Below are 11,513 nucleotides of genomic sequence, written 5' to 3' on the forward strand. Positions count from 1 at the left end.
CAATTCTTTTTTCATTTATGTTGTTCCAAGGCTTTTTCCAGGGAATGTGTGAGACTGAATCCCTGAAGGGCTGCTTCCCTTGAAGAGGCCCTGCTATCTTTTGACTTGATACAACAATGTGTGGAAAATGTTCCACTCTACAAATGAATTGCACACAGAAAATGGTTCTAGCTTACAAATGATAGCCTCTTTCCAGGGCAGACCTATTCTGCCGTTTAAATAGACACTGTTCCTATTTGGAAGCCAAAATTGATGATGATTTACAAAGCTCCCATCAGAAGAGAATTTGGGATGATATACAAATAATAAACAGAAATTAAACCACACTGGGCTCATGGCCCAGAAAAACAGCTGAATGAAAGGAGGGACGGTTAAGCCAAATTTACGCTGTCCTCAACTCCTCCTCCTTTTCTCCCTCACATAAAGCCATTCAGAAGAGCTCCCTTCTAGTTGCAAAAGCTCAGCATTCTCTGACTAGGGAGAAAAGAAGTCAAGTCTGGGAGGCAATTAGTCCCCTCTTCTTCCATGTTGTAGGTCTTTCCTATTCACTCTCACCCAACCTTCTTGGCAGGACCTTTGACTACTCCATCCCTTTCAATCCCCATATTCAATCTGTCACCAAAACCCATTGGCTTCCACCCACAGCATTTCTAGAATCTGCCCATTCCTCTCCAATCAAATGAACAGTACTGCACTCGTCTAGGCACTCATCATATCCCACCTTGACTGGATGCAACTGGATCAGATTTCTCCTTGGTCTTCCTAACTCCAGTCTGTCCACTTTCAGTCCAGATTTTATTGTGTTACCTGGATCATTTTTCATTTTTTTTCTTTTTGTAGGCATCTGCTCCCTCTTCAAAATCCTCAAGTGGATATCGGTGTCTCTCTATTTCAAGCCAAAAACTCCTAACCATAGGCTCTGAGCTACTCTTTGTTACTCCTTCCTTTCATCTATTCTCTTCTCCCAGTAGACAAGCCAGCACTCTTTGTTTCTCTCAAGCTAACCCTCTCACTCTGCCTCAGTCTCATTTCTCACACCACTAACATCCTGCTTACCCCTTTCCCTTTGCCTGGAACTCCCTTTCTCCTCATACCCAGGAGACTAGACTTCTCCATATCACCATTATCATTATCATCATCAGTGATATTTACTGAACTCTTAGTCCATGCAGAGCATAGTGCTAAGTGCTTGGAAGAGTACAATAAAACAGAGATGGTAGACATTTTCCCTGCCCATAACAAACTCACAGTCCACATTTTCAAAGCACTTCTGAAATATATCATCTCTTCTGTGTTTTCCCTAATTAATTTCAACTCTAACCTATTCATATCCCTCTAATTTATATCAGCAGTTTTGTTCCCCTTGACTTAAGTCAAGGTCTCCTTTAGACTATAAGTTTGTTATAGTCAGGGAATGTGATCGCCAACTCCAGTTTTTGTTGTTGTTGTTTATTCTTTTGTTTTTTTCATGGTATTTGCTAAGTGCTTACTACGTGCCAGACTCTGTGGTAAGTGCTGGGGTAGATACAAGCTAATAAGGTTGGACACAGTTCATGTCCCACAAGGGGCTCAAGGTCTTAATCTCCATTTTACAGATGAAGTAATTGAGACACAGAGAAGTGAAGTGACTTGCTGAAGGTCACACAGCAGCCAAGTGGCAGAGCTGGGAATTTTGGCTTCCCAGAAGCTTCTGATTCCCAGGCCCGTGCTCTAACCCCTAGACCTCGCTGCTTCTCATATACAGTAAGTCTGTTATATTGTTCTCTCGCAAGTACTTAGTATAGTGCTCTACACATAGTAAACAATCAATAAATATGATTGATCGATTGATAACATTTTGGTAAGTATCTTACATTCCCTATTATTTATGTACTGACTCATAAACACAGCAATTTTTCATTATTCCTCTTACTTGAAATATATTTCAGTTCCTGTCTCTTGGCCGCTACATTATAATGCCCACTCTGGCAGGGATCAAGTGTATTCATTCGATTTTACTCTTGCAAAAGCTTAGTACATGTTTTGTAATAATAATAATAATGTTAGTATTTGTTAAGTGCTTACTATGTGCAGAGCACTGTTCTAAGCACTGGGGTAGATACAGGGAAATCAGGTTGTCCCACATGAGGCTCACAGTTAATCCCCATTTTACAGATGAGGTAACTGAGGCACAGAGAAGTAAAGGGACTTGCCCACAGTCACACAGCTGATAAGTGGCAGAGCCGGGATTCAAATCATCACCTCTGACTCCCAAGCCTGGGCTCTTGCCACTGAGCCACGCTGCTTCTTTGTACACACTGGGACACAGTCAGACTACTGGCATTAAAGCAGGACTCATCATATCCCACCTCCACTAGTTGGGGCATGGAAGAAGAATGGATGACAGCAGAATATCCCCAAAACAGCTCTAAAATTAAATATAGCAATCAGAAGTGGGATATCTGTCTTTAAAAAGAGACTTTAGAAAAGTGTTATACCACCAGACAGCATGGGCAGCCATCCATAAATAAATATTTGTTGAGCACATACTGTGTGCAGTACAGTCTACTAAGTGCTTGAGAGAGTACAACAAAGTTGATTAGTGTGAACCCTGCCATCAAGCAGTCTGCAATATTGTGGGGGAAACAGACATTACATAATTAACGGTAGGGGTAACAACTTAGAATAAAGATATGTACTTATGTGCTGTGGGGGTGGAGTGAATAACGTTTCTTCTCCATCCAAACTGATGCGACGTTGATACAGTCACTCGTCCTATCCCACCTGGGTTACTGCATCAGCCTTCTTGATGATCCCCCTAGCTTCCTATCTCTCCCCACTCCAGTCCACACTTCACTCTGCTGCCTGGATCATTTTCTATAAAAACTTTCAGGACACTTTTCCCCACTCCTCAAAAAACTCCAGTGGTTGCCCGTCCACCTCCGTATCAAGCAGAAACTCTCATCATAGGCTTTAAGTCACTCAGTCACCTTGTCCCTTCCTACCTCGCCTCACTCCTCTCCTACTACACCCCAGCTCATGTCAATCTTGATCTCGATCTAGACAGTCTCACTGTCGATCCCTTGCTCACGTCCTACCTCTGACCTGGAACGTCTTCCCTCTTCAAATCTGACAGACTCCCACACACTTCAAAGCCTCATTAAAGGTCCACATTTTACAGAAGGCCTTCCTTGAGTACGTCCCCCACCCCCACTTCTTCTCCCACTCTCTTCTGCTTTGCCCTGCCTTGCTCCCTTTGTTCTTCCCTGCTCCCAGCCCCTGGCACTTATGTGCATATCTGTAATTGATTTATTTATATTAATGTCTCCCTACCCACCCACCCCCCACTCAGGCCGTAAGCTCGCTGTGGGCAGGGAATGTGTTTTATTTTTATACTGTACTCTCCCAAGTGCTTGGTATGGTGCTCTGCACGCGGTGAGTGCTCAATAAATACGATTGAAAGAATGAATGAATGAATGAATGCGTGAATAACAAAGTGTTTGGTATTTGGGCTTAACTGCAAAGGAGACCCAGAAGAGAGGGAGAATATGACGGGGAGATGAGCAGTTAGAAAGGGAAGACTTCTTGGAGAAGATGTGACTTTCTTAGGGTTTTGCCGATGGGGAGAGCAGTGGTTAGTTGGAAATGAAAGGAGAAGGAGTTCTAGGCACGAGGGGAGAACATGAGATTGGATTGACTGTGCAAGAAGTGAGGCAGGTGCAGAGTAATATAAGGAGAGGAGTGAGGATAATCGATCAATTGATCATATTTATTCAGCACTTACTATGTGCAGAATTGGGAGAGTACAACACAACAACATAACAGATGCATTCCCTGAGGATAAATGAGAATCTGATTGAATGTGTTAAAGCCCATGGTGAGGAGTTTCTGTTTGAAGCACAGCTGCGTGGGCATCCATTGAAAGCTTTTGAAGCATGGAGAGATGAGCATGGAATGATTTTTTTTCAGAAAAATGATCCAAGCAGCAAAGTGAAATATGGACAGGCAAAGGGAGAGGTTTTAAACTGGGAGGTCAGCTAAGAGAATGATGCAGTAGTCAAGGCAGCTTGTGATAAGTGCTTGGACCAGCATGGTAACGGTTCAGATGGAGAAGGGGCACATTCTAGAGATGTGAAAATATAATTAACTGACAGGATTTCAACCATATAGTGGTTGCAAAATTGTGAGACAGGGAGGGAAGATGGTGGTGTTGTCCACACTGATGGGAAAGTTGGAGGAAGGGGAGGTTTCAGATGAGGTATGTGGAGTTTGAGGCATTGGTGGGACGTGAAAGTGGATCTATGCCCAGAAAACCAGACAAAATGGAAGAGTGCAGAAGATCAATCAGTCAATCAGTCAATTGCATTTCTTGAGCGTTCACTGTTTGCAGAGCACTGTGCTAAGCATTTTGGAGAGTACAACAGAACAATATAACAGTGCTGGAAGACATGTTCCTTGCCCATAGTGTTCTTAGAATATATAGATAAATTATGGATATAACAATAATAATAATAATAATGACATTGGTCAAGCGCTAACTATGTGCCAAGCACTGTTCTAATTGCTGGGGTAAATACAAAGTTATCAGGTTGTCGCACGTGATGCTCACAGTCTTAATTCCCATTTTACAGAGGAGGTATCTGAGGGCTCAGAGAAGTTAAGTGACTTGTCCAAAGTCACCCAGCTGACAAGTGGTGGATCCGGGATTAGAATCCACTATCTCTGACTCCCAAGCCTGGGCTCTTTCCACTAACCCATGCTGCTACATAAGTGCTGTGGGCTTAGGGAGGGGAGCATAAAGGGAACAAATCCAAGTGCACAGGTGATGCAGAAGGGAAGTAGAGAGGAGGAAATGAGGGCTTAGTCGGGGAAGGCCTTTTGGAAGAGACACACCTTCAATAAGGCTTTGAAAGTGGAGAGAGTCATTAATTGTCTGCTGGCTATGAAGAGGGAAGGTGTTCTGGACCAGAGGAAGGATGTGGGAGAGAGATCAGCGGTGAGATAGATGAGAACGAGGTTCAGAGAGTAGATTGGTATTAGAGGAGTGAAATGTACGGGCTAGGTTGTAGTGAGAGAGCAGAGAGGTAAGATAGAATGGGGCAAAGTGATCGAATGCTTTCAAACCCATGGGACAGAGTTTCTGTTTAATGCAAGGGTATCAGATTGGCAACCACTGGAGATTCTTGAGCCGTGGGGAAACATGAACTGAATGTTTTTTAGAAAAATGATCCAGGAAGCAGAGTGAAGTATGGACTGGAGAGTGGGGAGACACAGTTGACTGGGAGGTTAGCAAAGAGGCTGATAGAGTTATCAAGGCAGGATATAATAGGTGCTTGGATTAACATGGTAGCATTTGGATGGAGAGGATTTTAGTGATGTTGTGCAGAAGGTTGAACTGACTTGATTTAGGGACAGATTGAATAAGTGCACTGAATGAGAGAGGTAATTCAAGGATAACGCCAAGGTTATGGACTTGTGATTCAGGAAGGATAGTGGTGCTTTCTACAGTAATGGGGACATAGTGGGAAGGACCGATTTAGTTGGGAAAAATAGGAGTTCTGTTTCAGACATGTTAGGTTTGAGGTGTTGGCAGGATATCAAAGTAGAGATGTCTCGAAGGTAGGAAGAAAGGTCAAACTGCAGAGAAGAAGAGAGGTCAAGGCTGGAGACGTAGACTTGGGAATCATCCGCATAGAGGTGGTAGTTGAAGGCATGGAAGTAGAGTGGGAGTAGATGGAGAATAGAAGAGACCCCAAAACTGAACCTGGAAGGACTCAAGTGGGTGGGAGGCAGAGGAGGAGGTCATAAATGATTGAGAATGAGTGGCCAGAGAGGTAGAAGAGCCAGGAGAGGACAGCGACAGTGAAGCCAAGATTGATAATTATTCTGATATCAAAAGCAGCTGAGAGCTGGAGGAGGATGAGGATGGAGTAGAGGTCGTTGGATTTGGCAAGAAGGAGATCATTTGTGACCTTTGAGAGGGAAGTTTCTGTGGATTGAAGGGGTTGGAAGCCAGATTGGAAGGGGTCAAGGAGAGGATTGGAACTTAAGGCAGTGGATATAGAAAATTTGCTCAAGGAGTTTGGAGATGAATAGTAGGAGGGAGCTGGGGTGATAACTGTAGGGATTTATCCACGGTAAATACTCGCATCATAGTATGTGCTCAATGAATATGATTAATTGATTCATATTAATATCTGTCTCACCATCTAGACTTCAAGCTCGTGACAGTGCCCGGTACACAGTAAGGATGCAATAAATACCACTGATGGTGATGAGAATGATAATTATCTCTACAAACTAAACCCTTGCAGTACAGAATACTAAGCACTTGAGAAAGTAAACTATAGCAGAGTTGGTAGACATGTTCCCTGCTGACATAGAGTTTGTTTCACTGAGTTATTTATTTATTCACTCATTCAGTAAAGAAAAAATAGTCGAATCAAAAGCACAGCACATTCTTTGGGAGATTTTGAGTTTGGTACTAATTTGGTTTCCCACTTCAGACCAAACTGGAGCTCTTTTTTTATGATATTCGTTAAACATTTACTATGTGCCAGGTACTATACTAAGCCCTGGGGTAGATACAAGCTAATCGGGTTGGACTCAACCCTGGCTCACGATCCCCATTTTACAGATGAGTTAACTGAGGCACAGAAAAGTTAAGTGACTGGCCTGCGGATATAATACAGATACCAGCTGGAGCTGGGATTATAATTTAAATCCTTCTGACTCCCAGGCCTGTACTCTATCCACTAGACCACGCTGCTTGCCTGTTGTTGAGCAGGGATTGTCTCTATCTGTTGCCAAATTGTACATTTCAAGCACTTAGTACAGTGCTCCGCACACAGTAAGTGCTCAATAAATATGATTGAATGAATGAATAAAATTAAAATTACTGTCTAAATGGCTGTCAGACCCAAATTTTCCAAAAGAAGCCAGGTGGGACTTTCTGAGCAATTGTAATACTCCTCACTAAATATTTAAAAACTCCTCACTCTTCACTCCTCCTACCTGCCACATTTAACATCAACTGCCAAGTGGAACACTAACAATGACTAACACAGTTTGGGGCAATTAATTGTTTTATTGAATACAATAGAATAAGAAGACAATGCCCCTCTCAGGGTTGCACCTGGAGAGTTTCTAGTAGTCTACCAGTCTTGACTACTGGAGGAGAGACAAGCAGAGGCACACCCATTCCATTCCTAGCTTGGTCAGTGGCTAGCGAGTGGAAGGCAATCTGCTACAAGTCAAAACTCACCCGTGCTGGGCAGCAGCAGCATGGGAGAGAGTTGAGGGCAGAGACTCGTTCACTGCACAGAATCAAGGTTAAACCACTTCCCTACTGTTACCAAGAAAACTCTTTGGATCCACTACTAAAAGATCACAAATGGAGGTGGGGCGTTCTGGGAGAGATGTGTCCACAGTGTCGCTATGGGCCGGACATGACCCGACAGCATAAGAGAAGAACAACAACTACAAGAAGACAATGACCCCTGTAGTCAAGAGGCTTACCATCTCACAAAAGAGGCAGACTTTAAAAGAAATTACAGGTAATGGGAGCAATAGATTATACGGATATGTACATATATGCTGTGGCTGGAGATGAGTACCTAAATGCTTAGCAGGTGAGATTAAGTGCCTATATATTTTGTAAAAAGTGCATAGGTACTCATAGGTTATGACAAAATTGGACAGATGGAAGACAGGAGCAAAAGGCAGGCCAAGATTTCATTCCAAAATTAAAAATGGAATGCTTCTGTAATAATAATAATAACGATAACAATAATTGCAGTATTTGTTAAGTGTTTACTGTGTGCCAGGCACTGAACTAAGCACTGGGGTGGATACAAGCAAATCAGGCTGGACTCAGTCCCTGTCCCGCATGGGGCTCACAGTCTTAATCCACATTTTACAGTTGAGGTTACTGAGGCACAGAGAAGTGAAGTGACTCACCAAGGCCACACAGCAGACAAGGGGCGGAACTGGGTTTAGAACCCTTGATTTCTGGCTCTCAGGCCTGTGCTTTATCTGTTACTCCATGCTGGTAGGTTTTGAGAGAATACTGTGTTTCCCCCAGGAGTGAAGAAAAATGGCACCAGATATTTGGGGCAGCAAATACAAAGATCATCGTGGAAGGTACTGTCGATTAAGCATCAGCTTTACCTGTCACTCTTAAAGCCAGTTAGAATCTCATTGTTAGTAATGGGTGGTAAACATGGAATATAGTACCACAGAAATAGTTGCCCAAGGAGTCCAAAAATGTCAGGAGGTTTAAGAGGGGTTTCTATAAATTCATGGATGAGAATCCTAGAATGTCTTCCCAAGGAGATGAATATTCAAAGAGGGTTACTAGGGGATAATCAATCAACAGTATTTATTGAGTGCTTATTATGTGCAGAGCACCGTACTAAGCACTTGGGAGAATACTATATGGATAGTGGAGTTAAAAATGAGAACTTTTAAATAGTCCTTTCCTGGACTTGAGTTAGAATGTAAAAGTAGGATGGGTATAATGCTGTTCTTTCAAACATTTAATTGGCACTTTCACAGTCGCAACATTGGGAGGTTGAACCATTTTTCTGGCCTGCTAATTGCATTTCTTATGTTCTGATCTCCAAACTCCTGGTTTATGCTTCTTTTTCCTTCCCCTTCTTTTTTTCTCTTCTCTCTCCCTACCTCCCTCCTCCCATTTTCCCTTCCCTTCCTCCTTTCCTCCCTTCCCCCTTTCTCTCTTCCTTTTGCTTTCCCTCCTCTCCCTCCAGTCATCCTCCCCTTCTCCCTCACTTCCTTCCATCCCTCCCTGAACATGAGAGTTGGGAGGTTGGTATTTCCAGTTCCCTTCTAACCAATTCTGTGAGAAAATGCAGAGTAGAAATCCATGATAATTACAAGAAATCCAGCTATTAAGGAGAAAGCAAGTGGTAGCCCTAACTTTTCAAAGCGCCAACATTATTCAGAAATCACTCAGTCCATCAAAACATTATCTTAATAAATCAATCAATCAGTCAATGGTATTTATTGAGGGTTTACTGTGAGCAGAGCACTGTAATAAGCACTTAGCACTTGGCAGAGTACAATATAACAGAGTTAGTAAGAATGCTCTCTGCCCACAGTGAGCTTACAGTCTAGAGGAAAAAACAGAAATTAATATAAATGAATAAATAAATGTTGTGGGGAGAGGGAGAGGTGAATAAAGGGTTTAAATCCAAGAGCAAGAGAGATGCAAAAGGGAGTGGGAGAAGAGGGAATGAGGTTTTAACTGGGAAAGGCCTCTTATAATAGATTTGTTTTATTCCTGGAAATTCTTACTCTAAACTATCTGAAATTCTGAAGCCTAATGAGTACAGTCAAATACTGCTCTTACTCCAGATTTCACATTATTTTAATGTTCTCCACTTCCAAATTCTTGCTTCTAAACTCACCTTGCAGTGGGAAAGGCTTTTAGCCTGTGAGCCCATTGTTGGGCAAGGAGTGTCACTATCTGTTGCCAAATTGTACATTCCAAGTGCTTAGTACATTGCTCTGCACACAGTAAGTGCTCAATAAATACGATTGAATGAATGAATTAATTAATTAAAAGCTCCAACATCAGCTGTGTCAGTGGAATTAAAAATGATCCCCAAACAGAAAACATCTTAGGAGGATGACTCCTTGAAGTTTCACTACTTTACTTACTTTTTCCTCTCTCTCAATCTCTTTCTGTCTGTCTGTCTGTCTCTTCTTCTCTCTAAACCTTATTATGAGATTGTCTTAAGGGTAAGATACTCAAGATCGATGATATTGAGACAAGCTGATTGCCTTGTATCTACCCCATTGCTTAGAACAGTGCTTGGCACATAGTAAGTGCTTAACAAATACCAACATTATTATTATAGCTAGTGGTTCTGACCCTTCAGCATATTTAGTTGACAGTTTTACCTTCCAGTTTGGCCTATTGGTGATTTCTTTGAAATAATGAGGCATTTCTTAGTTCCTTTAGAAAGAGTCTGGAGATATCCTCAGAGGACTATGACATTATTTAACCATTTAGTACTTGTAAATGCCTGCTCGAACAACAGAATTACTCCCTGAGAACATTCGTAATTTCATCAATTTCAATGATAGATGTGCAGGTCCATCCAGGTGTCTCAAAATGCAACTATTTCAGAAATTTTTAGATTTGGCATTAAGAGTAAAGGAGAGTCTTACCACACCTATCAAAGGGTGTCAACGTTGTAGAAAACATTCAAGGGAAAGCCTGTTCCCTGATACTATTTTTGATCCAAAGTGTATCCATAGTTACAAGCTGATTAATTTTATCAAGCAGCATGTGAAAAGCCTCAATATGTTAGGAGTTACTTGGTTACTGAAGTGCATGACTGCTCTTAAGCCAGGTGAATGTTTTCAAAACTATTCTGAAGATAAAGCTAAAGATAGAACACCTACAACCATTCAAGATTAATCATTAAGGTGAAAATGTTGCTTTTAAGATTTGACTCACTTATGAATTTGAAAAGAAATGAGGGTAGTAGGGTTATAGATTTCTTTAGCTGTCTCCCAGTTGCCTAGCTACTCTCTTTTCCTACTACACTAAGCTTAGGCTTTCAGTCTTACAGGCAAACTTTCTCTTTTTAATGGTATTTGTTAAGCATTTACAATGTGCCAGGTACTGTTCAAAACTCTAGGGTGGATATAAGTAAGTAGGTTGGACATAGGTCATGTCCCATTTGGGGCTCACAGTCTTAATCCCCATTTTACAGATGAGGTAACTGAGGCACAGAAAAGTTAAGTGACTTGCTCAAGGTCGCACAATGGACAAGGAGTGGAGCCGGGATTACAACGCAGGTCCTCTGACTTTCAGGGCTGTGCTCTTTCCACTAAGCCACGCAACTTCTCTACTGCATGTTGTGTGCAATCTCCCCTCTCTTAAAATTTAAATGTAAAATTTCCAACCATCTTGCAGAAAGGAAGAAAAATGCATCAATATCCATGTAGCTTTCATTACGCATACCTCACTTCATAATATTCACTCCCAAAATAGTTTTAGTTGACTTATGATAGGGAAACTCACTGAATGAGTTGGATAGTTCTTAACAGTAGCAGTTATAACTTTGTGATAGTTGAATCCACCTGTAGATGCAATAAAACCTCAGAAGTAATTACCGTTGTTACAAGAGTTGCACCTGGGTGGTGTCTTAAATTTCAGAATCGGTCTGGGAATCCATTTTACTTTCATTAAATGCTAGGATTATATTATTGTCTAATGGAGTCATAGAGGTCAAATTCAGCATTCAGGTAAGCCAATCCCGTGGCATAATATTTATTATTATGTGGTGTTTAGGACTATTATTCCACTATGTTTATTTTTGATTAGTCTCATAAAAAATTCAATGTTCGCATTGATTTTTTCAAGCCGCACATCATTCTCTGTAACCACATGATCATGATACCTTTTTTAAAATGACACTAATAGCTATGATTTATGACTTTAGGTGAACACTACATGACATTCATTGTATTGGATGATATCCAGAAGCATTAAAATAGTC

General features: G+C 41.6%; 1 non-coding gene across 1 annotated transcript; it reads left to right on the forward strand.

Moving 5' to 3' along the window:
• Nucleotides 1–7,096: 7,096 nt before the first annotated feature.
• Nucleotides 7,097–7,233, forward strand: LOC114809717. The gene has a single exon (XR_003757494.1). It is a non-coding gene; the product is annotated as a small nucleolar RNA SNORA7 (small nucleolar RNA).
• Nucleotides 7,234–11,513: the final 4,280 nt, after the last annotated feature.

The sequence above is a fragment of the Ornithorhynchus anatinus genome, chromosome 2 (genome assembly GCF_004115215.2).
Source record: "Ornithorhynchus anatinus isolate Pmale09 chromosome 2, mOrnAna1.pri.v4, whole genome shotgun sequence".
NCBI lineage: Eukaryota > Metazoa > Chordata > Mammalia > Monotremata > Ornithorhynchidae > Ornithorhynchus > Ornithorhynchus anatinus.